General features: G+C 46.1%; 3 long non-coding RNA genes across 10 annotated transcripts in view; 1 reads left to right on the top strand and 2 right to left on the bottom strand.

Moving 5' to 3' along the window:
- The window catches only part of LOC140641830 (uncharacterized), a 35,207-nt gene extending 30,810 nt beyond the window's left edge, over window positions 1-4,397 (bottom strand). For 6 of the 7 annotated variants that reach the window (XR_012038431.1, XR_012038432.1, XR_012038428.1 and 3 more), the window contains exon 1: window positions 352-1,268. This is a non-coding gene — a long non-coding RNA (uncharacterized lncRNA). Of the gene's footprint in view, window positions 1-351; window positions 1,269-4,108 lie in introns of those variants that run through there. The other variant, XR_012038430.1, reaches the window with a different exon arrangement.
- On the top strand, window positions 942-22,306 carry LOC140641831 (uncharacterized). The gene is made up of 4 exons (XR_012038435.1): window positions 942-1,222; window positions 17,951-18,882; window positions 18,976-19,078; window positions 21,629-22,306. It is a non-coding gene; the product is annotated as an uncharacterized lncRNA (long non-coding RNA).
- LOC140641829 (uncharacterized) overlaps window positions 17,099-26,138 on the bottom strand; it is a 54,536-nt gene continuing 45,496 nt past the window's right edge. Inside the window, exons 8-9 of one of the 2 annotated variants that reach the window (XR_012038425.1) lie at window positions 21,668-21,999; window positions 17,099-21,345 (exon numbers count right to left, since the gene is read on the bottom strand). This is a non-coding gene — a long non-coding RNA (uncharacterized lncRNA). The other variant, XR_012038424.1, reaches the window with a different exon arrangement.

Raw genomic sequence — 26,138 nt, 5'->3', positions numbered from 1 at the left:
GGGGAGATGGGGAGGGGGAGCCGCAGAGCCAGCGGGAAAGGGGGGCTGCAGCAGGGGTACAGGGGGTGAGGTGGGGGTGGGGAGGACCCCTGGGGTTGGAGAGCAGGGCGGGATCCCCACCCCCACCTGCCTCTACCAGCTGGTCGCCTGAGGCCTGCGGCCCTCTGGACGCGGGGCAGCTGCTCAGTGTGATAAACAGGCCTGATGAATTAGGTACCTAACAACCATGATCTCATTTACTCCCCGGGAACTGTCCCTGAGGTCAGCTGTACCTCCCCACTCCACAGATGGAAAGCTGAAGTCCAGAAAGCCAAAGCACGTACCCAGGCAGGAGCAGACAAGTGGACGTACCTGGACTTGCCCCGAGGTCATTGGCCCCCAGCTTCTGAGCCCATCGCAGTCACCACCACCGCCGCCACCACCACCACCACCAAGGTGTGGCGACATCAGAGCCGAGAGCGGATGCTTCAGCTCTTCTCTCTGCTGGGGACACTTGTAAGAAAGGAAGGGGACACGGTGTAAAAAGAAAGTCAGCCTGTGTTTCCCGAGCCCACATCCTTCCTTGGAGCTTCGGCAGAAAGAGCACTTGCCTAGGAGCCAAGGAACCTGGCTTCAAGGCCCAGAATCCCTTGCCACTGACTGCTCTGTGCTCTCAGAAAAGTCCCCTCCCCTCTCTGGGCTGCGATTCCTCTGATTATAAGCGAGGGTGTTGGAGATGAGCCCTGACACCAAGCAACCCGTGTGGCTGTAACTTCCTGTCCCATATTAGGTGTTCCACATTTTAAAGGAATCTTCACCCCTTTTGCCTCTTTTGAACCATCCACAGGCACAAAACCTCAGTCAACACCAGGGGTTTGTGCAGCAGAACCCAGAGCAAGGGAAAGCTCAGCAAAGCAGCAACCTGGCTCTGCCGGGCCACATGAATTTCCACCCCCTCCCAACCATGTTCCAGAAGCCTTGAAACTCCGAGAACTGTGCCCCATTCTCCTATTTTTCTCATGTGTTGCAGGACTTGGCTCTCTCTAACATTTCATTCTCCAGACGTGATTCAGAGCAGAAGTTTCATTACATCTTGACATTTTCCACCCAGTCTGAAAGTCCTGCACGCGGGCCTATCCTGAGGCTCTCTTGCTGTTTGTTCAGTAACTAATTAGCGCTGGTACAGGAACAAGTATAGCCTCCAGGTTGTTGCCAAGACCAACGGCATCCAATTCCACTGGAGGTAAGAGGGGGTGGGCCAGAGTCCAAAGTCTGGCAGAGGCCAACAGAGCAAGGACATGTTGCGGCAGGGAGGGGAGAGAAGGTGGCCAGATGTGTGGTGGAGAGGCCAGGGACTGGGAGGACGGGGTGGTTTTCGGGGGAGAAGTCTAGCTAGACTTAGAAGAGCATGCAAGAAGATCACATCTGAGAATTGTAGGGGCAGCTGTCACTGTGGATCAGGTCTGATGGGTGGAAGACCTCCAGTGCCATAAAAATTCATTTCGATAATTGAATGTACGTTCACTGAATGAGCCCCTCCTCTGGCCAGGACTCGATGCTGTAGAGGTGAATGACTCGTGGTCCCAGGGTGTCTCAGAACTGACGGGCCGGGGGAGAGGCAGCTGGGCAAATAGGCAGGGGGTGCTCAGGGTCAGAAGAAAGATGGCCAAGTGTTGTGTAAGCTTTGGTGACATGGATGGGAAGAGACCCAGTTCTGGCTGGGGATGCTGGGAAAGGCTTTCCGGTGGAAGAGACGTTTGAGGTGGGGCTTGAAGACCGAGTGGGGACTGATGGAGAAGGGAAAGCACTGCATGGCAGTGAGAGCGAGCAGCTTGCTTGTGTTGCACTAGCCCCAGCGCCGTGCGAAAGCATGAAGGCACAAAATAGCTCCGCTGGATCAAGACCCTACAAACAGCTGCAGGGGAAGGACGGGTGGCAAGAACACTCTGGGCTAAATGAGAAGGCAGTGCCCAGGTCAGAAAGGGTCAATCTAAAGACGTGGGCTTCACCCTCTAGCCCACCTTTAGTTATTAGCCACACGAGGCTATTTAAATAAATTTGTATCAAATAAAATTAAAAATTCAGCTCCTTGGTGGCACAGGTCATAATATTTCAAGTGCTCAACAGTCACCTGTGTCTAGTGGCCATTATATTGGGCAGGGCAGATATAGACCATTTCTATCATCACAGAAAGTTCCATTGGACAGTGCTACCATAGCCAAGGCGAACCATTGAAGGTTTGTCAGCTTGAGCTGTCTCAAGTGACACAGGAGGGATTGGCTATGGTGGGGAGGGACCACAGACAAGTCATTAGGGAGGCTTTTCTGTTAATCCTGGGGAACCTTGGTGAAGACAGAGAAGAGAAGGTGATGGGGCATGAGTGTTCTCCTTCTATTACTCCAGTTATGTTGTGATGATGATGGAGAGAGAAGAGAGGGGGGAAGTGGCAGGAGCTTAGCTCTAGCCTTTGTAAGTCCAGGTGAGTCTTGATGGTGATGGAGCAGGGAAATGTGGGTAAGTGCTGTCTTCGAGCTAGAGGACCAAGTCCTCCCCAGGGCCGCTTCTCTGGTTCATTAGAGCCCAGGGTCGTCCCATGTCCGCTCTCCCTGGCACTGCAGACTCGTGAGGCTCTGCTACATCAGCAGGGATCCAGATCCAAATCCAGTCTGGGTTCAAATCCTTCTGGGACACTTGCTGGCTGTATGATTTTGTGAAAGTTTTAAAGCTTCCCTCGGTCTCTGTTCCACGCGTAGAGGGGGATGACAATGGCACCCATGTCATATGGTTTTGGGGTGTCATATGAGATAATATTTGTAATACACTTAAAACAGAATTTGGCTCATAACAAGCCCCGAAGACATATGATCTCATGTCACAACCAAGAAGCAGCGGTGGCTTGAGGCTTGAAGCATGAACTCTGGATCATCCTTCCTGTGCTTGAAACCAAGCTTGGTCACTTTCTAGCCAATGGCCTTGGACAATGTATTTGAAATTCTGTGCTTTCATGGCCTCATCTCTGAAACAGGGCCAGTGCTAGTCCTTGCCCCAGAAGGTCGCTGTGAGAGTTCAATGGATCGGGTATGGAGTGGACTTAGACCACCACCTGGCCCTCGTGATACGCCCACAGTATAAGCTCTTCTCGTTGCTGTCAATGTTACTATCAGCTGTTCCCAAGATTATCAAGGAAGCAAGGCAATGTTCTGATTCTCTTCTACTGAAATATTCTATCCTTCCCCCCCAGTGTTGACTCCCTCAAATGACGGTGGTAGTAAGGACACTGACTTGGAGATCTTGTTCTTATTTCTACTCCATGAGCCCTTCAATGGAATCATCCCTTTTTTCTCTTTGTGTTTCCAGGAATCTATCCCACCTCACCTTCCAAGTTGCTCAGGGTAACACACTCAAAGTGGCTCTTGATAATAAGGGAGCTTTGGGAATTTTGAAGTTGTTTTGGTTCTCTTCCCAACAAAACCTGGCTTCTAAGACTCTTGACTTTATGACAACCAAGGAGAAGATGTCAGAAGTTGGATACAATGCTGTTCTTCTCTTTGCATTATTGCTCAAAAATTATTTAATTCCTTCCCAGGGAAAGGAGTGCCAGAGTTTCAGGTCCAAAGGCTAAACCCAGGATGGGTCCACACAAGCTTTTTATTCTGCTCCTCCAGGTTTGTGATGGGGCATCCCTTTACACAGAGCTTCTTAGTGGCCCACTGAATGTCCCCCGGGCCTTTCCCAGAAGGACAGTCTCAAATAGACATCAAGAGCATATCGGAATCCCCTAGCAGATAGCCAACATGGTTGGAAAATTGTCAACTGATGGAAGTGACATTCGTGTTTTTTAAAGCCTTTTTAGTTCCTGTCACTAATTCTCTCACATTCTTCCCTGCATGTTCATGCATATAAATCAGATATGATTATGCCCTTCACCACTTCTCTGAATCACCCTGACATTGATTCCAGGATACCTCCTTGCCATTTCTGCACCAAGGAGAGCCTAGGGGATCCCTGGGATTCACTTGAGGTTACTGACCTCAGAGTGGTTATGATAAGAGTGGGGGTGGTAGCTGGCTTCTGCTTGCCAGGCAGAAGGCCAGACCCTCTGGCACTTTGGATGGACTCTCTCACTTACTTCAGGTCATGGTTCAGTGACGTGGGTGTTACAGTGCTCAGTTTGTAGGAAAGGACACCAAAGTTTGGAGATCCACTGGTTAGGCAGCTTGTCAGAGATGGAGTTCAAATTCGAAGCTACATCTCCATCCCTCCAAGGCTCTTTGCTTTGTTGAATGTCCCATGGCACCTAGTGGGTTCTGTGACCTTAGCAAAATGGAATGCCTTGACGGTCTATTTACATCCCTGGCTTCATTCAGAGTCACTATTCATCCTTCAAATTCAAGGAGAGCATATAATTTACCATCCACATTGGATATTTCTGAAAGGAAAAGGTTGAATTGTCTATTAATAATTACACCTATACAGCAGGTAAAAATTGGGACATATGGCAGCCCTACCAAAGTCAGCCTGGGGATTGAATGATCTGACTTGCTCTAGCAGTTGACAATCTGAAGCTCTCTGTGTAGGTCAAGGGTTGAGAACTAGACATGGGAGTGAGTGTTTATTGGCAGGAGGGGAGTGGGAATCAAGGAGTGGAAAAGGTGGAGATCTGGCAGGGGTGAGCTCTTTTTTAATTATATAATTCCTGGTTACTAAACCTGTTCATTGGGGAAGATATCAGAGAGACAAAGTATAGAGAAAGAAAGAAAAGGAAAAACTCTGATAACCCTGGAAGAGTCGCTTTCAATCCTCTTTCTGTATACCTATGTTTAAATATTGTAATTGCAACCATACAGCTTGAATTCTGCTTTTTTCACTTAAAACTTGAAATGAGCATTTTTCAATATCATTAAGAAATCTCCAATTTCTTTAAAAATATTTTATTGTCTGCCTAATTTTCTATTGTAAAGATATAACAGCATATGCCTAAGCAGTCCCTTTCTCTTTAGCCATAAAATTTGTTTCCAGTTACTTGATTCTACAGTGGATCATATTATAAGTCAATCTCTGTTAATATTGCTTTCAGCTTGTGGTTAAACACTAGTGTTTCTGATAAAAAGGGTATATGTGGTCTACGCAGTCCCTCCCCCCTTCTCTTTGTCTTGAAAAAAACCATGTGATACCTGGAGCTGTGGCAGCTATTTTTTGACTATGGGGTGCTCAGAATGAATTAAAGGCTGAAGGAATTGTGTGACTCCTGGTCTTGACATTGGTGAAGCATTGAACCAATTCCAGAAGCCAGACTTAACAGATGTGAGAAAGTCACCCTCTGAATATTTAAGCCACTATGTTTCAATGTCTCAGTTTCCTGTAGCTGAACTGCCTGATATAAGTGGGAAAACAATTGCCTTTAATAGGATGAAGAAAAGAAAAGAGAATAGGAGGGTGAACACTGATAATTTGCTCCTCTTTCTTGTGGTCCCTAACATCTTTTTTCATCACCTACTATATGTAAAACCCTAGCAAATACTTTGACTTCTGCTCTACCAGCTACTTACCTCACTTATCCAGTTTTACTGCTACTTCCTTTTTCATTCGATTTACCATGGATACATTCTGTACATCGAAGTCTAGTGTCCCACAGGTGCTCCAGTCTTACTCATAAGTAATCCTGTGCTATGAGAATTATGTAATGGAGCAACTCGTCTTGGAGGTAAAATTACTAGTCCATTTATTAAATCACATATCTTTGGAAGTGTCTTCAGGCAGTAAAGACTAACTGACACAGAACAAGAATTAAGTGTGCAGGTGGCCTATGCTTGCACCCTACCACGGACCTGAGGTCACATCCGCCAGGCCAGTACCCTTGTCTCAGACAGCTCTCCTTGTTTGTCCGCATAATGGACACTGGAATGCTGGCCTCCATCCACACTAAGGGAATGTAACAAAACAACACCCATTAAGTCTACCCCTCCATTTGTCAAAGGGAGTGGTCATATTGGGGCACAGTGTATGGGATGGAGGCCAAGGGAGGGGAAGCATTGATTGAAAGATTTATTTCTTTATTTTGAGAGAGCGTGAGAGAGTGTGGGCATCAGAGGAGGGGCAGAGGGAGAGAGAGTCTTAAGCAGACCCCATGCTGAGCACAGAGCCTGACACGGGGCTCGATCTCATGACCCTGAGATCACGACCTGGGCTGAAACCAGGAGTATGACCCTTAACGGACTATGCCACCCAGGCACCCCAGGGAAGCACTCATTTAAAACCACTATATGCACAGCAATGTGTCAGGCATTTCATTCTCCAGGTTTTTGTTGTTGTTGTTGTTGCTGTTGCTGTTGTTTGATCTCTCTTGTTTGGGTGATTTTTATTTCCAAAGTGATGCATGCCTCACTGACCTCAGTCAAAATTATACTGAGGCTCAGGGAGGGCCCGAGGGTTGCAGTCACCACCACAATTATGAACATAGAACCTGGAGTCGAATCTTTGCCCCATCACCAACAAGTGGTATGATCTTGGATGAATTACTTAATTAGTTTCTTCAATACTAAAACAGGAAAAATATGTGCAGCCATGTCACAGGGCAATGGTCTGGAGGAAATGAAATGAACCATGTGAAAATGCATCGCGCACCGCCCAGCACATGGTAAGCTGGTTTTCCTTACCGGTGTCTCTCCATCGGTGTTCTCCAAAGAACCTCAGCCCCTTCCCCTCGACACCCCTTCATTCTTGACTCCCCAGCCCTGGAGAGATGATCAGAGCGGGGGCAGATGAGCAAAGTCTGCTGCTATGTCTATGACCAGAAATAGTATATTAGGAAAGCTCATTTCGTTTGTTTTTAAACAAAAAGAAATCTTGAGAAGGGGAGGGTGAAGAGCTTCATTCACTGGCTGATAGAATGTGCCTGCCTGTCATCTGGAAACTGCCCTCATTTTCCTCATATTCAACACCTTCCCTTTAGTGAGCATGGAGCGTTTTCTGAGGATAGCCCTCCTGGACTCAGTGCCTGCCCCGCAACCTCCCAGGATGGGGAGGGAAATGCTTCTTCCTGAAAAACCCTTGTCCACTTCTCTCTATTCTTTGGTTTCTCACTTTGAAGTTAGATTATTGCTTGGAGTTTAGACTTTTAAACAATTATTTGCACTTTTTTTGGTATTATCTCTATCTGTCTCTCTAGTCTTACAGGTTTTTCTTCAAGACGCTGCTTGTTCATTCATTGTCCCCACAACTTGACTGTCACAGTGTCATTGTCTTTCTTCTGTATCCATTTGATCCATTATCAAAAGAAGTTCCCCACCCACTCTTAGCCCCACCAAGCTAGTCACCCTTTGTGTCTCTCCATCATTGTTACTGCTTGAGATTCCTTCTGTGTAATTAGCCCTTACATTTACACTTGAAAAAACTTTGTTTGAAATATGTCCCAAAAAGGAAAGTCCCAAGAAGGTAAACTAATGACTGTTTCAACCTATCTCATCAATTGTCTTTCTTTGTTGTTTCTTTTTCCTTTCTTTCTTTCTTTCTTTCTTTCTTTCTTTCTTTCTTTCTTTCTTTCTTTCTGCCTTTCAACTAGCACTAGTCTGAAGTCTACATGTGTCAGGCTCACTGCAGGGCACTGTTAGGCTAGTAGAAATGAATCAGACCCCCTCCCCACTCCATCCCCCATCTTAAAACTCACTTCAGCTCTTTTAGTAGCTTTATTTATACCATATTCTTTTCTGCTTCCACCTCAGCCAGTTCCCTAGTGCATTTGGCATCTTTAGCATTCCCTGGAGCAATAAGATCCCTTAAGATCCACCCCAAATCCCTCAGCTCCCTACCCCCCTTTTATTTTTCAATTTTTGGAAATAGAATATGTCATCCATCTTCCAAAACTGCCTCTTTAGTTGTTACTGATTGGAATATCTGGACTTAGAATGCATTATAGGATATTTAGAATCAATTGGTGTATGTTACAAACAGAAATAAGAGACCAAGATGATTACCATCAAATTGTCAAAATATCAGGATTGAAATCTTGAATCCAGTTTTAGCTTCATAGCCTCAACTAAGAGACTTAACTTCTTTAAGCTTTCATTTATTCCTCTTTAAAATGAAGACAATCATGTCAAATTTACTGGAAGACACACAGGAGATGATATAGGAGAGAGATATCTTAAAAAGAATTTATTCTGAACAGTTTCAGATGCCCCTGACTTATCATAGTAGCCCTTGATGTTGTAATTCCACAAACCCTATAAAAGTTAAAGGATCCAACCTGTGTTACCTGATTTCTGCTTGTGGTCATGTAGACCAGTGGACCTGCAACCCTGTCACTGGTCCTCATCCAAGCTCTGGAAATAGCCTCAGGGAAAAGCAAGATGTTTACCTGGTCAGAAGGGAAGATATAAGAGATCTTGGATCATTGCATCTCCTCATCTTTCTTTAGTGTTTCCCATCTTTTTATATACTCTATTATGGGCCCTTTACCTTTTAGTCCTAGTTAACCTAGAGGCTAAGGATTTACTCATGGAGGACAGATGAGGCTCATAAGGGATTAGTTATGTTCCAACACGGCCCCACAAATGGTACCAGAGTGCTGTAAAGACAATAGCTCCCCAGTCACGGAAAGCCCATTTCTTAGACTCTGTTCTTACCTATGGAACCTACTGAGTGTCAAAATGATCAACCATGATTTCGCTTCTTGGAGGCCACTTTTCTCCAATAAAAGAGTTCTGAGTGAAGCCAAAGACATTGCTTCTGGTTCCAGCTCTGCCAACATCTCCCTGAATAGCGAGCTGTGTTTGTCACTACCGCTTGCTGGACGTCCAAGTTCCTTAAACGCTGGTATTCTGCGATGTTATATTGCATTTCTTCCCTATAGCCTTAACAACAATCCTAAAACCTTTCTGCCCTCCCACTCCTCTCAACTCTGAGTGTGCTATATACCTGAGCCAGAGCACCACAGCTATTGCCTGACATGCCCGCGGTGCTCTACGCAGAGCAGACATGAGTTGGCGACTTTTCCTCATGGTACTGGGGGCACATGAAGAGATTCATATTGGTACATGGAATAAATCTGCATGCATGTTAAGCTGCTTCCAAAGACAGTATAGATGGTAAATTATTGCTCCCAATCCAGGTTTCTGTTTCACTCTCAGCAAAGCAAGACCTGGGACACTTGGAAAGCAATGTTAAGGATTTAGTTGATTAGTACTCTAGGGAAGCAGTATAAAAAGGGCGTTTGGAGTCCAATCTAACTGAATTCATCTCCATTCCTACTAGCTCTATGACCTTAGAAATATAATTTAACCCCTCCGACCATCAGTTTCCTGTTTAGAGGGTTGGGACAATTAATTAATGGTGGATGTTATCAAGAGCACCACTTAGTAAATCAAAGCATAATTACAGCTTAAGAACGAATTGTAGCTGTTAGTAGTGATTTCCTGCCAGGGTACAGAGTATGGAAAAGGCAGAAAAATAACTTCGCAGTGGAGAACCTGACAGATATGACCTCTGTGAGGTGATCAAGGTCAGTATCAACATCCTAAATCATGTCAGTAGATGCACACTTGTTACACTGTGATGATGTGATGTGGCACTTTACATCTGCGAGAGATTCCTCTTAAAAACCCATCATCCCACTCTAATCACGAGAAATGCATTACATAATGATAGGGGGATGTTCTATAAAATACCTGCCCGGTACCCCTCCACACTGTCTAGGTCATCGAAAACAAAGAAAGTCTGAAACTGTTACAGCCAAGAGAGGCCTAAGGCAACACAACCACTAAAATGCAATGCCAGTATCCTGGATGGGACCTTGGAACAACGACAACAAACAAAGTAAAAACTAAGGAAATTGGAATAAAACATGGAGTGTAGTTAATAATAGTATGTTAATATTGGCTCATTAATTGTAGCGTATGTACCCTACCAATGTTAAGACATTCATAGTGGGAGAACCTGGGGGCAGGGTATATGGAAACTCTGTTCGATCTTCTTAATTTTTCTGTAAATCTAAACTGCCCTAAAAATAAATAAATAAATAAATAAATAAATAAATAAATAAATAAATAAATAAATACATACATACATACATACATACATACATACATACTATGTTTAAAAGTGGATTATAGTAGCCATTTTCTGCAAAGAGTCAGTATTTAACTCCCTGGCGTGGAGTACCCTGACAGTGCGAGGCCCTGTGTCGGGTCCTGGGTGACAGACAGGAATGAGGCCTGGTCCTGGCTGCCCTAAGAGCTTGGAACCTACTTGGAAGTCAGCCAAGTACTCAGACATCACATGAGCTCCCTTATGTGCTCCAGCAGAGAGGCAATAATGGGCCACAGGGATGGAAAGTAGGCCGTGCTTCCCTTGGAAGGCTCTGGAGTCGGTCTTGAAGAACTAGATAGAGTTTGCCAGGTAGACAAGGGGTTGGCAGCATCTGGATGGAGGAAGCTGCATGCGTAGAGGAACTGAAGAGGGAGGGGGCAGTGGGGAGAGGGATGTGACAGCCATGAAGTGTAGAGGGACACAGGGAGTGACATGAAGCCAGAAAAGTCAGAACTTATTTATTCCACAGGTAGGGCTGCTGGAGCAAATGACCACATATTAGTGGGTTAAAAAGAACAGAAATGTATTCTCCGAGTTCTAGGGCCAGACTTCTGAAGTACAAGTGTCAGCAGGGCTGTGTTGTCTGAGGGATCCCAGGTGGGGGTGGGGGTGGGTGCTCATTCCTTGCCTCCAACGACTTCTGGTGGCTGTTACCATTCCTTGGCACAGACCTGCATAACTCCGGTCTCTAACTCCGTCTTCACACTGCCTCCTCTCTGCCTGTCTCCACATTCTCTCTTCTTCTTATACAGACTAAGGATGCCTGTCATTGGATTTAGAGCCCAAAATACAGGATGATGTCGTCTCAAGATCCTGAACTTGATTGCATCTGCAAAGACCTTCTTTTTCCAAACAGGAAAGTTTTCAGATGTTGGCCCATGAATATATTTTTTTCAGAGGTGGGGGGGTAGTCACTATTCAACCCATTTTAGTGGCCAAGGAAAGACTTTCTGAGCTGGGGACATTTATGTGGAAAACTGACTTGCAAAGAACAGGGGATGAGTGTTTCAAGTAAAGAGAATACTATGTCTATGGGATGAGCACTGGGTGTATACTGTATGTTGGCAAATTGAATTTAAATTTTAAAAATATTTAAAAAGAGAGAGAGAGAGAGAGAAAGAGAATATCATGCCAAAAGACCCTGAAGTGGGAAAAAGCTGTGTGTGTCTAAAAGAACTCAGCGGAGCTGGAAGCAAGGAAAGCGGAGGCCAGAAGACCTCGGAGGGCCTGACTGGGAGGTCCCAAATCACAGCGGGTCAGTCTGGAAGAGGTCTCGTGATAACTTACCCCTGCCTCCAGACTCATTCCAATTCCAGAGCTTTCCTTTTCACCTCCCCGCCGCTCTGGCAGGCCTGCGTGCAGTGCACTACCATAGCTCCCGGACCTTCCTAAGATGACATTCTACACTGCAGGAAGAAGCCCTTTGTTTACACCCATTTTGTGTCATCCAGCTGGAGTGGCAGCAGCTTTAGAGTGCCATCGTGAGCCCGGGTCTCAATGCCAGCTTCCAGTTTCGATGAGACATGCCCCATCAGGCCCTGCTGCAAGCTGCTAGCTGATGTCTTTGAACAAGTCTTGCCTGGTTTTGTTTCAGGCCATTCAGGCAACAGTAGTGTTGAGGCCTGAGGTCCAGGCTGACATTCCTTACTAGGTACGGAGACTTGAGAGAGTGAGTGAGGCCCTCCAAGCTTCTGTCCCGTTACCTCTAAGAGAGAAGTGAAAAAGCCAGTCTTGAAGCAAGGCTGTGAGACTCCAATAAGATGCTGTGTTTGAAAACGTTTTGTGGCTTCTAAGGTGTTTTCCGTAGTGAGGGAAGTGTTATCCATAACATTGAAGCTCCGAGTGTCTAAGCATCCGCCTAGAGGCAGGAGGTGTTTAGGACCCACCACATCCCATCATCTGCTCCTATTCTCTGCACTGACAGCTGCGTGGCATTGTTCGTCACTCCCTGAGGGGTTAACATGGATCACGTCTCATCTAGATATCATCACGGAGCAAGCTCCCGAAATGGAAAGAAACAAAACTCAAATTTGTCTCTCTATAAAAAGCAGCCTGTCTTTGAAATTTGACCCCATTGAAAACCTACTAAATTGAGCATGGAGGAAAAGGAGAAGAAAAAAAATAAAATCTGTGTAATTAATCAGCATTTTGTCCAACCCAATTTGGTTTTAAAGGACATTCATGAAGACCAACATACCTGTCCAGGCCAATCCCAGGAGTCCTGTGAGTGGCCACGTGGACTTGACCTCCCTGCTGTCTGCAGTCCACTCATTTGCAAACTGGTTTCAATGAAGGTAACAGTTTGTGGTAATAGGAACCATATGCGCTGGTGGCTGCTGTCAGTAAAAATAGCCAACATGGCCCGTGTGGCCAGACACAACGTCAAGCTAAGAGCAGGAAGACAAAAGCTGTGTGAAGGAAGGAAAAAGTTGTTTCAGAAGCCTAGACACAGAAGGCTGCCTGACAGGGGGAGGAGGTGTCAGGCACTAGGACATGAAGTCAAGGGACTTGTCAGCGTTTGCATGAAACACCAGCCCTCCCCAGCCTGGTTTTCTACACTCTGATGGCCCAGTGAGAGGGGACAGAGAAGACTCTGTCTGGGAACAGAGCCAAGGCTCAACACACGTACAGATCACTGTAGGATGTGTGCTGGGGCACAGAATCCTTTCTTATCTAAACGTCCTGATAGATGCCGGACCTGAAGGAATTATGCAAGGAGGTAAGGCCAGAAATTTAAAAAGAAAATTTGTAAGCATAAATTTTAGGGTGCTTTTCAAATGTATCCTGTTTTATAACATAATAGAAAGAGCATGGATTTGCAAACCGTGAGACCTGATTTAATCTGTCCATACACGCTCTTTAAGTAAATTATTCAATCTCTCAGAGCTTCAGTGTTTTAATCTGTAAATGGAAGATAATGTAACCGATGGTTGTTTTCAAGAGTACATGAACTGATACTCCTTATTCTTATTTATAGGATAGAATATGCTGTTCATTCATTCAACAAATATTTACTAAGTACCTACCAGGGACCAGGCATGGTTACAGAGGAATAAATCAGTGAATTAAAAAAATAAAATGATCTGCTCTCACAGAGAGCTGTAAGTAGAATATAGAATGTTGGAAGGTCAAAAGTGCTATGGATACAAAAAAATAGGGAAGGGGATTGGGGAGCTGGTATCGGGGTATAGTTTTAAATGGGGTGGTCAGGCAGGTGCACCTGGGTGGCTCAGTTGATTAAGCATCTGCCTTAGGCTCAGGTCATGCATGGTCTCTGGGTCCTGGGATCAAGCCCTGCATCGGGCTCCCTGCCCAGCTGGGAATCTGCTGCTCCCTTCCTTTCCCTCACTCACTCTTCACTCTCTCTCTCATAAATAAATAAATAAAAATCTTTAAAAGTAATCTAAGTAAATAAATAATAAATAGTCAGGGAAGGCTTTGTTGAGAAAGTGACATTCGAACAAAAGTTGAAGGAAGTGAGAGAGTGAGATATGGAACTATTTGGGAAGCTGGTATTGAAAGCAGAAGAAACCACTGGAGTGAAGGCTGTGAGCAGGAGCGCTCCCGGGGTACCGAGGGGCAGAGACTAGTGGAGCTGGAGTGGAAGGAGCCAGAAGTCAGAGAGGTATGGGGGTTGTGGGGATTGTGGTAACACTTTGGCTTGACTCTGTAGAAGTGGAGCATCTTGAGGAGGTTTTGAACAGGAGTGACAGGATTGGACTTATTATTTTTTTAAGATAGGATGGCGCTAGCTGCTGTGTTGAGAAGAGTTTCTATATGAGCAAGCACAGAAGCAGAGAGTCTGGTCAGGTAGCCGTTGCAGGAATCCAGGCGAAGAAGGCAAATGGTGTGTTGGATCAGAAAGTGACAACCCTAGAGGTGGTGAGAAGGGGCCGGGCTCTGGTACGTATCATGGAAACGAAGAGAGCCTCTGGGATTTGCTGAGAGCTTGAACGTGGATTTGAGAGAGAGGAGTCAAGAAAGACTCTGAGGGTTTGAGCCTAAGTGAGTGGAAGAAGCTGCCATGTGCAGAGTTGGGGATGATCGTAGGTGAAGCCGGTTGAGTTTGAGAAGCTTGTTAGGCGTCCAAGGGGAAGTGCAGAGTATCCAGGTCGATGACAATCACAGACACGTAGATGGTATTGGAGACCATGAAACACTAGATCACCACGGGAGCGAATGAAGAGAGAGAAGATAGAGATGTCTCTCCATGGGGCACCAGAGATGTGCGGAGCTTCGGTAGCCTTCCATACAGTGTCACCTTCTAAGTGCCTGAGCTTCAAGACTAAGTATACTGAGGGCCTGTGTGGATGCGAAACCTTAGGAGAAATAGATAAAATATTGCTATTTTATCTACAAAAAAAAAAGTAAGAACCAGAGAAGTGAATTCATTTGCTCCTCTCTGTCAAATAGCTGATGAAAAGCAGCACAGGAATTCAAACCCAGGTGTCCTGACCCCAGGGTTCTCCTCACGACAACCGTCCGCCAGTCCTGTACTCACTTCCGAGGTAGACACGCATCTTTCGTCCTCAACGTATTTGTCAAGCTTCTCCAAGTTTGAAGTCGAGACCAGGTCATTCTCGCAGTTAAGCACTTTTGTGTTCCAAGCTGGAGGTCTTACCAGCCTTGAAGAATACAAACATGTCATGAAAAACTGTCTTTGGCAAAGAATAGCAATGAGAGGGAGGGCAATTGACCAAAAAAATCTTGCCTTCCATTTTCCCAAAGGTACTCACTGTGTCCTGGACTCTAAATCATCTTCTCTATCTTTGGAGGAGGTAGATAGAAGGCAGAGACAGTATTCCTTGTCTTCTACGTCAGGCATGAGGGAGGGATAGAAAAATAAAGTGATCTATGTGGGGTCACCAAGCGATTCCTGAATGTGACTTGGAAGACGTCCTGGTGCCTGCGCACCCCTTCTTTTCCCTCCACAGGAACACAGCCTATCAAACACTGCTTTATACCGTGTGTACACAAACCAGTAGAAATCAAATAATATTTGGAAATCCGTGGAGCACTCTTACCCACTATTGATGCAAAACACTTTTTGAGAAGCTACTATGTATGTTGACATTCATCTTAAGGTTGAATAAACATGGCTTGAAAAGATTAAATAATTTGGATAAGGTTACTATACAACAAACCAAAAAAATGTAATTTTTAAAATGTCATTGGGGCTCCTGGGTGGTTCAGTCAGTTAAGCATCTGCCTTCGGCTCAGGTCATGATTTCCAGAGTCCGGGGATCGAGCCCCACATTGGGTTTCCTGCTCAGGGAAGGGGGAAGTCTGCTTCTCTCTCTCTCTCTCAAATAAATAAATTAGATCTTTTTAAAAATGTTTTTTATAATCCCTAGAAAGTAAATAGAAATCTATCTTTACAAGCACCATCTACAGAACCTACAGCAATTAAGCCCAGTTCTGGCTGGTGTCACTGTTTTCTGCAATGTGGCTCGGAGTCCTGACTTCCTCTGTTCCATGTTTGATGAACATCGCTCCTTCTTTAGAACCATCTAGTGTTGATCCTCTGGAAGAGATGGACTTAATCTTCTCAGTCCAGGCTTCCTGGCTTCCTGGTACAGTGCAGGATACGGCAAATGTTGGCTCGGCTGCACCAGCTGAATTTAGTGAGCTGAAGAGAAGGAGGAAGAGGATTGTAACTGTAGGTTAGGGAGCCTTGAATGCCACGCTAAGCTGTACGCATATCCATCTATAATCAGCGTGTTGCCAAGGCCACTGCCTTATGTAGCCACCAGGTTCTGCGTGTCCATGGTGGGTTGTCCTGCAGAAAGAAGCTTGCTGGGTAAATAAAGTGGGGGGGGTGGTGAACATGTCTTCCTCACAAACTTTAGAAAAATCTATCCCAAACACTTCTCATGGGTTGTTTTTTTTTTGTTTTTTTTTTTTGTTTTTTTGTTTTTGTTTTTTGTTTTTTTTTTTTTTTCAGATTCAAAAACCTGACTTTATTTTTTTCCTTCCCACTCACACCTCAGGTCTTTTTGGGGTTGCAGCCAAAGAAAACCGATTCTGACAGGGCCATTTCAGGCTTGTCCTGAGTCCAAAGTGGGGAGATGGCAAGTAGGAGATGACATTTGATGTTTTGAGATTTCCTGCGCAAATTTACAACCCAGCAATTTTGTGTGGGTTGTTTGAGTCAGAGGAGCGAGGGTGAACTCTTCAATTCCATTCAACTGGTCCCATATTTATTAGCCGCCTTCCCCCAGGAGGAAGAGAGAAAGACAGTTCTTGCTCTGGAGCGGCTGTCTGTCCACCAGTGGGGAGGGAAGAGACAGAAATGCACTGATAAGCACACAGTAAAGCAGAGTCTGAGGCCAAGAAGGGATGGCCGAGGGCTCTGTGGACTTAAGAGATCGCGTGCCGTCAGGGGAAGCAAAACAGAGGCTTCCTTTGGCAGTGATATTTGAAATTGGCCTTCAAGAACATGTAAGGTTTTCTCTTTTTTTTTCTCAAGATTTTATGCATTTATTCATGAGGGACAGAGAGAGAGAGGCAGAGACACAGGCAGAGGGAGAAGCAGGCTCCCTACGGGGAGCCCGATGTGGGACTCGATCCCAGGACCCCGGGATCACCACCTGAGCTGAAGGCAGATGCTCAACCACTGAACCCCCCAGGTGCCCCAAGAACATGTAAGATTTTGACAGATAAAGATGGGATGGGAAGGAGGTCATTCTATCTGGAAGGAGCAGAGGGGTTTAAGTGACGGAGGCAGAAGGTCCCAAAGAAGTAGATTGAGAGAGCAGTTGCTCTTTTTATTTGCCATGAGCTATTTGGGGACCTCTGATGACATTTTTGGGTTTGAGTCAGGGATAGACTATATGGATAAATAAATAAATAAACAAATAAATAACTTTGTACACATATATACACTTGTATATATATACTTCTGTAGACGTGTGTGTGTGTGTGTGTGTGTGTGTGTGTGTGTGTATAAGAAAGAATTGACTCATGTAATTCCGCTCATAATCATGGAGACTGACAAGTCCCAAGATCAAGCAGGGTGAACCAGCAAGCTGGAGACCCAGGGGGACCCGATGGTTTGATTCTATTCCAAGCCCAAAGTCCTAAGAAACAGGACAACTGCTGGTTAGCGGTAGCCTGAAGGGTTAGCAGGCTCAAGACCCAAGAAGAGCCAATGGCTTAGTCCAAGTTCAAAGTTAACAAAAAGGCCAATATCCAAGTGTGAAGGTAGTCAGGCGAGAAGAATTCTCTCTTACTCTGGGGAGGGTCCTTTCCGTTCTAGTCCCACGGGCCTTCAACTGATTGAACAAGGCCCACCTGTATCATGGCAGGCAGGCAATCTTCCTTCCTCAGTCCACTGATTTAAATGTTAACGTCATCCCAAAACACCCAGCATGATGTTCGACCCAACATCTGGGCACCCTGTGGCATAAGCAAGTTGACACAAAATTAACCCTCTCGACCATGTGTTTTATTTAATGATTATAAATCTATCTCCTTCCTTTAGGGATATAATCCATAAATTCTTTTTTAATGTGTTTTTAGGCTTTTTTTTTTTTCTTGTATTTTCCTGGACCCGGCCAATGTTTTTTTAGAGAGGGAAATAATCACAAGGTCATTAACCTTTTATCCTTCCAAGCAATACGATAAAAAAACAATTTCAAATAAAAATAAAGACCTCTTCCATCACTTGCTATGTCGTCTCATAAAAGGATGACAGTTTCACACTCTAGCTCCTCAAAAGGGAAAAGGATAATCTCAGAAAGAAAAGCCATCTTTTGCAGAAAAAAGAAAATTGGCAACCTCATAGTGTCATGTAAAAAGGACATTTTTTAAAAATTTTAAAATGAGAGCACAGTGTAAAGTTGCATCTAATTATTTATGCTGTGGCTAACACTGTTCTTGACAGACGCTGTCAATCGAGGCAAGTCTGCATGTGCGATACCGCAATACAAAGTGAGCTGGAGTCTCCAACTCGTTTTTGTCACTTCATTATTAATACTGTCATCGGAAGTAAAATTTCAAAGAGACTCGTCGACACAAATGGCAAGCGTGCACTCTCACTACTTCGCTCAATCTGCAATACCCTGGGCAATACCCCGGGATCACCACCTGAGCTGAAGGCAGCCTCGCCCGCTTCCCCCAGAGCGGGGAAGGGCCCTCCGCACAGCGGCCCTGGAGTCTGGCTGTGGGCCTGGCCGGAAAGGACCTGCCTGAATTACTTTTTTTTTTTTTTTCCCTGCCTGGGTGCTCACAGCCAGGGGGGCTTCATCTCCATGGTAGCCTAACGTGGGGCAGCCGGACTGTAGCTAAGGAGGGAGCGGCCTGGAGCTGACCTCGACGCACGCAGCATCTTCCCCAGGGTGCGTCTCTGGGAAGCACTCGGCTCATCTAACCCTCTTATTTGTCAGATGAGGAAACTGAGACCCCAGAGGCCCCAAGATCAACTTGAATCAAAGTGGATTGAATTTTGGAGATCGGGCCCAAGACAGCTTTGCCTGCCACCCTCATTCAAGTGCCTTCCGGGACCCGATGAGCTGTGGAGCAACTCGGTAGGTGGATGACTGTCTCTGTCACCTGTGTAACGCCTCCAGGGATTCCAGAGCTGGGTCCTTCCACAGTCTTGAACTCTACTGCACTTCAACACACACACGCACACACACACACACACGCAGGCACCCATACGCAGACACACACCTCCAACAGAAAGGCATGATCACACAAAGAAAAATCATCCCTTCTGAAACCTACCTGAAGACGGAAGGCCTGATTCTAAACCTAAGTCGAAAGGACCTGGGGACCTACAGCCTGTTGATAGATGTCTCTGGATTTATCTGGATGGTAAATAGTTTGTGCTATTATTTTTTAATACCGCCTTCGGGCTAAGCCCTGTGTCTAGCATTCTACATACGTGATCTCATTCGTTACTCACAGGACTCTTTGAAATTGCAATGGATGTGCCCGTTCTAGAAGGATACTGAAGCCTAGCAGGGTTCTGTGACTTTCCCAGTGTCACACAACAGATGAACAGCAGAATGTAAGTGCAAGTCCTTCAGCCAAGGTCCCAGTGCGTCCTAGACCAACATTCCGTATTATCCAGGACCAGCCAGGTGGTAGGTGCAGGGGGAGCATCGTTCAATGGAGAAGTGTGTAAGTAACTTCCTCCTCCATCCGAAGATGCTCTCCCCGACCCCCACCCCAATCAGGCCACCCTCAAAGTTGATTCATGAGCTGTCCCACTAAACGTGAGCCACCGCTCTGACCATGATGTTCACACAGACTTGAGAGCGTGCTAGTTGGTTAGACTTTGAATTTAAACACTGGGTGTAAGTTGGACTTGAGGCCGGGGGAAGTCCCTACATCTCTCCCCTATGGCCGGGGGCCAGGCCGGGCTCCCTCCTATTCTCGCACAATTGATTGTTTGAAGGGAAATGCTGGCCCTCACGTGGACCCCTGCTGCACTCCATCTCACTGGATTTGGCTCATCGTTCCAGCCAACTGAGATCATTTAGAAGTTTGATTTTGTCATCAATCATTTTTTCTATCCCTCCCAGCTGCATGTCAGCCACAGATGTGATAAGCGGACTTTATATGTCTTTGTCCAAATCACTGGTACCAAATATTAAACAGGGCTAAGCACGTTTCTCTGGGGCCTATCTCTGCCATGATCCCAGGGCATTTGCATGAACCTTTATTCCAGCATTTGTCCCATGACCTTATCACGTTGCTGTTGTTGTTGTTGTTTATGCTATACGCAAGCACATCTGGAGTTGAGCCTTGATATTCCATGCCTTTTAATCCTCATCGGGCACCATACTGGCCACGGAAACAAAATTCCGTATTTGCTGACCAGGGCAATAAACAGAGCCGTCGATTTGATACCAGAGGACTCGGGTTCAAGTCCAGCAGCCGTATATAACAAGCTAGTTATCCTCCCAGGGCCTCTGCTTCTCTATAAAATAGGGATAAGGATCCCTGCAGACAACCTTGTTCGGGTGTTGTGGAGCTTAGTGAATAATGAACACGAATGTGCTCATTCTCTCACCCCTAGTTGTGCTTTGATGCACACATTTCTTCTATCTGAAATTCATTTCTCCTTCTTTATCTGATCAACACCACCCTCACCCTGCTCCCCTCCTTCTGCTTCTCTGGGATTCCTTCCCTGGTCCCCTAAATCGGCCATTACCAAGTCCTCTGAGCTCCCAGAGTGCTCTGCAGGACTTCACTGGGGCCTTGATCCGGTTATGTCCCCAACTGTCCGGTTACTTATCCATCTTCCTGTCCAGACGATGGTCTTCAAAGTCAAGAGCTACACCTTACGTATCTCTGTCCCTGGCCTTGGCACAGGGACCTGGGACACAGAGGACACTCAATATCAGATTTATGGAACAAATATGAATGATTACAAGATGCCAAGTCAGTCCTGTTCTTGTCTTAATTATGGCTGCAGGGAATGGCATGGCTGCAAGGGTTTTTGCTTGGACCACTGGCAAGCATCACCATGAGCACACCTATAATGGGCCTGGATGTTCTAGAATAGGCCTTGGGGAGAAACAAAGGCAGGTCTGATGACTAGGCCAGCTTCAAAACTCTGTGAGGACAGGTATCATGTCTGTTTTGCTTACTACTGTCACAGGGTAGGATCCCCAGCAAGGTGGCATCCCTGGAAATGAAGATGCGCATGTAAGAAGTTTCCTGGGGAGAGTCTTTGGGATCGAGCCCTGTACAACAGCAGGGAGGGCAGGACTGGACACATGGAGAAGTTGACCTGCAAAGCAGGAGCCACACAGGACTCAGCTGGTCCTATAGAGACTCTGAGCTGAGGACGACCCTTCAGAGTTGTCTTAAATTGAGACCAGACCCTCCCATTGACCTGTCTTGGATAAAGGCTGCCTCAAAGAGGGAGTGAAAGCTGGGGCTAGGCACTCTTTTCAGCTGAGGACATTCCCACAGAGGGACACAGCTGAGAGCTGCCAACACGCAGAGCTGCTGGAAAGCTGACAGCCTCCGTGCTGGAACAGGGAGTGTCTGTTCTATGGCTGCGCCCAACGGCGTCTGGCTCGCTGTGGCCCCTCCGTGAACACACGCTGGGTGAATGAAGGAATCTGCAGTCAATGTCAAATGGAATCCTGTAGATTCTCTGTGGGACTTTCAACCCCCATTCAGTCCATTCACCTTGAGAACGTGGGACCAGGACCACACGGGGGTGAGTAAAACACGTTCCCTTCGAGGACACATCAAACAACCAATCCTGTCCCCAGGGGAGGACTTTAGGTAGAGTCAAGGCTGGTGCTATCGAGGCCTCTGAAAAGGACAAGGAATAGAGAAGAGGATGAGGAAAGGGAGGACAAGACACAGGCAGATGCTAGGAAAACACGGAGTGTGAGCAAACGACGCTGGCATGGCAGACGGTGGTGTGGATCCCGGGGTGGAGGTAGGCCGGGCCTGGTTCTCAGGGCCTCCTTGTGTGCCAGGCTGCAGAGCCTGCCCCGAGGCAGCAAGGGTTTATTTGGCTGTGGGCTGCCAGCTCAGGCTTGTTTTCTCTAAAGAACATGGGGTTCAGGTCCTTCTCTCATTTTCTTTCCAGGAGTTCAGTAGAAACCAGCCACCTAAGCATTTGCCATACCTGTGGCCTCCACCCTGAGCACAGCATGAACTGTCCCTCTGACAGGCTGAGGGAGCCGCTGCCCCTCACCAGGAAGGGTGTCTTCTTGCTTTGACATAGCAGGCCAGCAGCAGCTCCTGACGGTGTGGCCTCAAGGAATGGAAACCCAGTCAACACAGAGAAGTCAGGGGGACTCTCCCCAGCATCAACGGGGCGATGGAGCGGTGTCACCCATGGGGGAGTCAGCAGGCCAGGGAGTCTGCGTGGGCTGGCTTACATCCAACGTTGCGGCCTACTGGATCGATCCGTGGGATCCGTGGTATGGGCAAGTCACTCACCCTCAGTTTCCTCATCTAGAAAACAAGAGAAAGAGTTGAACCACACTAGTGATAAGGACACTCCAATTAACCCAATGATGAGATACGGCTTTATGTCTATCAGATTGACAAAGCTTTTTAAAAGATAGTGATCAGTGCTGATGAAGGTCGGTAACAGAAGCTGGCTCATTCACTGCGGGAAGGTGTGGCGGATTGAAATCACTAATTAAATACCGAGTCTTTGAAATTCACATATCCTTTTCCCCCAGAGATTACACTTCTAGGAATTTGCTGCAAGAAATGAATAAAGACTCCTAACTCTGGGAAACGAACTAGGGGTGGTGGAAGGGGAGGAGGGAGGGGGGTGGGGGTCAATGGGTGACGGGCACTGAGGGGGGCACTTGACGGGATGAGCACTGGGTGTTATTCTGTATGTTGGCAAATTGAACACCAATAAAAAATAAATTTATTATTAAAAAAAAAGAAATGAATTGAGAAATAAAAGGAGGGCAATGTAGGTTACTGGGTGGCTAGCAAAGCATATTTATGAAAGCAAAAGTTTCCATATATGGAAATGTCCCTCAACACCTTATTAGCAGATACTTGTATTAATAAATTACAGCGCACCCGTGTGTTTGAGGACCGTGCAGCAGTGCGAAATTAGGCTTGCAGGCTTGATTTATTAGCGTTAAAAAAGGTTGCAATCTAATGCTAAGAAAAAAAAAAGGTAAAACTTATTTATATTTCAATCCCAATTTTGTAGCCACAATAAAGGCTAGAAAAATACCTTTTGTTGTTATGGTTATAAAATTGGGATTGAAATGTTTGTATTTTTTTCACTTAACATGGCATTCTAAGCAGCCGGTTGACCAACAAATTAACTCATTATCAATCTGGGGCTAAGGCAATTCTAACTTCCTACTCCTTTTTTTTTTTTTTAAGTATGTTAAGCATTCCACAATTATTGTTTCTATATCTTTTTTGATAATCCGATAAACCAAAACATAATTTTTTTTTACCAAAACATAATTTTAAAGACTAATAATGTGCCTCTCAGGACTCCTGTAATGACAAGTAAGATAAGGCACAGGGGGATGCCTGTGTGCCTCAGTGGTTGAGCATCTTCAGCTCAGGGTGTGATCCCGGGGTCCTGGGATCGAGTCCCCCATTGGGCTCTCCGCAGCGAGCCTGCTTCTCCTTCTGCCCATGTCTCTGTATCTTTCTCTGTGTCTCTCATGAATAAATAAATAAAATCTTAAAAAAAAAAAAGATAAAGCACAGGAAGGAGCCCTATAGACAGTAAACCCCTTATGTCCATGAGAATGCCTTCCTTTCTGAACCCCTGCATTTCTTTTTATGAAAGCATCCCACAGGAAGGAGGATGTCCATTTTGAGGTCCTGATACCGCAGAAAGGTCTTGGTGGACACCAGGTGATTTATTGACAATGTCTAAAGAATGCCTCTTTGCTATCTCCTTGATCGTTCCTGTCTCTTCAATCCTACTGTCCTGTCCTGCTTCAGGTCCCCATCACCTTCCACCACATCAACCCCATTTTTTGATCCTTTTGTTGCCCGGATTCCAGTCTCCTTCAGCCCTCATGCTGCACCCGTGGTGGTGACTGTTCCACTGTGTACCTCTGACCATGTTATTCCCATTGTGTTGCCAAAGGGAAAGTCCAAGCTTCTTGGTGTGGCAATGAGTAATCTAACCACCATGCAGTTCCCCGGGGACGTCTCCTACTTCTCCACCATGCCTGAAACACAATGTTGGGCCCAGTCAAGCTCTATTAGGTTAGCTCCCCAAACACTCCACTCTTTTTAATGCCTCCATCTTCTTGCAATGCTCCTCCCCTGCTTGTTCATCCTGAGGTCTCCTGTTGGGCCCTTCCAGGCACTCTCTCCGAAGTTGCCTTTTCTCCACCCTCCAGGCCATGCCCAAAGATGTCACTTGGGACACATTCATCATTCTAATTAGGCAATTCTCTATATGTCTGTCTCCTCCATTGGACCACAAGCTCCTTAAAGAGGTATTTTATTCATTGAAACATTGCCACCTAGCATGTGCCCGATACAGTCCAGGGCTTTGTTAACACTTTCTCAAATGAATTTTGTCAGAATTGTACCCCATGGCATAAAGCACATATACCTACATTTGCCCTGGCTGTTCTGTAATGCTGACTTCATGAAGTCCCCAGCCACCCAAGCAATCTCTCAGCGTCGTCATCTGGAGGACAGGGGAGCTTTAGGGGAAAAGCAGAGCCCCTCCATTACCAATTCTGACAATCCTCATTTGAGCTTAGGTCTCCCCATGCAAACAGACAGTCGACATGTGATTGGAGAAGAAATAGAAGTATGTTTCTATTAAAACCATGTTCCTTAGGTTGTCACTCTGAATTTATATCCCTCTGGCCCTTGCCAAGTTGGCTCTTGGCTATACTCTGTCCTGAAATGAGAGCATTCTTCTTGTAGCCCCAGGAGATGCCTACAATGCCTGAAGATTGAAAACAGACCTTGCAACATAGATTTGGGAATTTGTGGAGTCCAAAGCATCACTGTCCTATATAACCTGCCTCAGATAACATAGCATCCCTTCGCATCTCTGATCAGAGTTTTGCCAGGTGGAAGAAGTCACTGCTTGAACGATGTTCCTGCTACCCAAGAGGATGGGCAAGAGACAGAGCTGGGGTGGTGAGTCAATCAGCTCAGGGTACAGGGAAATGCCACGTGTGGTTAGTGGGCTTTGTCCTTTGGATAGGACCAATCATGGTGTATATGTGAATCTAAGTCTTTAAGTCAGTAAAAACAAGCAATTTTTAGATACTACTATATATTGGGTCCCTTGCTGGGTATGGTGGGGATTGAAGGGTTAAGCAAGAAGGTCACTGCCCCCAGACTGTTCATTTCTACTAAGGGGAGAAGTCTGGATCTAAGTAGCCATGACTTACAGGAGAAGAGGATGAGTATTAGGAGCCATGGAAAGTGCTGTGTGTGTGCCAATGGGTGATATGGAATGGCGAAAGGAGCATAGGCTTAGTAGCCAACTGGATTCAGACTCAAACGCAAGTTTAGCACGTTACTTTTAGGCAAAGTACTGTACCTCTTGGAGCCCCAATTTCTTCCACTGTGAGATGGGCTCCAACCACCTCTTCACAAAAAAGGCGTTACGAGGAGTTCAAATGAGATAGAGCAAGTGAGGACCTGATCCACAGTAGCCCTGGCTTCTCTTCCTTTCACTGGAGAGAGCTAAGACCCAGTGACCCCACAGATAACCCTGGGCAAACGCAGACCTCCAGGGATGGGGGGTAGGAGGCGGCAGGAAGGGAGAGCAGAGTCTGCTGAGGTGAAAGCCTTCACCTCGTTCTTTCTGTTTTTAACAAGAATGTCTTCCTGTTTGGTGACCTTCAGTCTGCAATGTCTTTGGACTCAGCAAATGCACAGTCAGACAGGTTAAATGCTCTCAGTTCACTTAGATTACAATTTCTGTCACCCTGAGAAACTGAGCTGGGTTCACTCAGACCAGGAACTTAGAAGTCGGACAAGCAGACCGTCCCCTGCCTGGAGCATTAGATGAATGCCTGTCCCAAAGAGGAGAGTGATGGGGTCACTCCTAAAGACCTTCACATCCAGAAGCAAGATGTCCATGACCTGAAGCTCTCCCAAGAGAGCTGCCCCTGGATCTACAAAATAATGAGATCCCTGAAGACAGGGGTGCGTCTGATTCAGCTGTTTCTAGGTTGGGTGGGAACCAACCTGCCATGCTTTGGTCAGGAAAAGTCTTCACTGTTAACTCCTAACTGACTCCCAACTTGCCTAAGGAGGCTCCTTTTCGACAATCTCCCCTTGTGGGTGGAAGGATAAATGAATGAATGTGAACACATGTGCTTGCAGGCTTCCTCCTAAGGTCATCATAGAGGCTCAACAGGGAGTGGCCTGGGATATGTGGCACTATGACTTCCGTCTTTTTAGTAGAGAGGTGTTATGAATTAACCATATCCCCCAAAATCCATATGTTGAAGCCCTAGCCCCAAAGTGATGGAGCTGTGGCCTTTGGGAAGTAATTAGGGCGAGATGAGATCATGCAATCAAGAGGCCCTGGTCTGATGGGATTAGTGCCCTTATAAGAAAAAAACCAGAGAGCTTGTTCTCTCTCTCTGTAAGCACACAGGCCATGCGGG

The sequence above is a fragment of the Canis lupus genome, chromosome 10, assembly GCF_048164855.1.
Source record: "Canis lupus baileyi chromosome 10, mCanLup2.hap1, whole genome shotgun sequence".
Taxonomy (NCBI): domain Eukaryota; kingdom Metazoa; phylum Chordata; class Mammalia; order Carnivora; family Canidae; genus Canis; species Canis lupus.
Note: the sequence above shows the minus strand (reverse complement) of the source record. Positions and strands in the feature narration are given on the sequence as shown.